Below are 1,228 nucleotides of genomic sequence, written 5' to 3'. Positions count from 1 at the left end.
CGCCGGCGCTGCCCTCCGCGCCGGGGCGGACAAACCCCTCCGGGGCGGGGGGCAGCGTCCCTCTGAGCGGCAGCAGCGCTGGCGACTCCTGTTTCTGCTCAGAGAGCGGCCGCCGCCCCGCCCGGTGCAAACTGCAGCCCGGGTGGGCTGCTCTTAGCGGCTGGGAACTTGCATTTCATTGTGTTCGCTGCACCTCCTCGCAGCGCGGGTCCTGCGAGGATGAGGCTGCCTTACTTCACACGTAACCACCGGCGGTGTCAAAAAAAAAAAAAAAAAAAAAAAATCTTTTCAAATCATCCTTTTTGCACACAAGAGAAAGAGAGACAGGAGTGAGGGGAGAGAGAGATAAAACATCAGCTGAAGTGCCAAAATGATTTATGAGACAGTGGAAAATATTTCATAAAGATCTCTTGGAGATTCTTTACTTAACCAGTTAGAAAACAAAGGGGCTGTTCCGTGACAGACAAGCAAAGGGTGGGGAAGGATGGAGGAAAAGAGGAGCAGAAGCAAACGTATTTCAGGTGATGATAAACTCGCAGTTTGAGAAACGAGACTGAGCTCACAGCAACTTCCACCTTGCCTTTTCACTTCTGGTTATTGCCCTAAGAAGGCATCTCTCTCCCGCTTTGTGTCGCCTTGCTAGGTCAAAGTCACGTCTTTTTTAGTAATAAACCAGCTTGTGGAGTAGTTCCTAAATCCTAATCTAGCGCTAAAAAACCGGCAGAGATGGGGAAAGTGGTAGGCCGAATTTGCTTTTATTTTCACAAACGTGAGAGAGGGAAACTTTGCGATCACTGAAACAGTCTCAATCCCTTGGTTCAAAAAGGTGCAAGGTCTCTTCTCACTGCTTTCTTTCTTCCTTTTCCTTCTTTCCTTCTTCCTCTCTCTTTTTTCTTTTTCTTTCTTCCTCCTTCCTTTTCTTTCTTTTTTCTTTCCCTCTTTTTTCTTTCTTTCTCTTTTTCTTCTTTTTTTCCTTTCTCTTTCTTTTTCTCCTTTCTACTTTCTCCTTCCCTTTTCCTTTTCTTTCCTTCCTCCCACTAAGTTTCACACCGAGAAAGCCTTGAGGTGTATCAAATCTCCCCTCCCCCGTTTCAGCCCGAGTCAAGTCTTCAGCAAAAAAGAGAAGAGTGAGAGAAGGGAGGAGAAACCACCCGGCTCTGCGTGTGCGCGCACGCGCGCGCGCGCGCTAACCGAGGGAGTTTAAAGCTCCAGAACCGCAAGTCAAAAC

The sequence above is a fragment of the Rhea americana genome, unplaced genomic scaffold (assembly GCF_003343005.1).
Source record: "Rhea americana isolate MKP2758 unplaced genomic scaffold, rheAme1 scaffold_93, whole genome shotgun sequence".
Classification (NCBI taxonomy): Eukaryota; Metazoa; Chordata; class Aves; order Rheiformes; family Rheidae; genus Rhea; species Rhea americana.
This window is presented reverse-complemented; position numbering follows the sequence as displayed.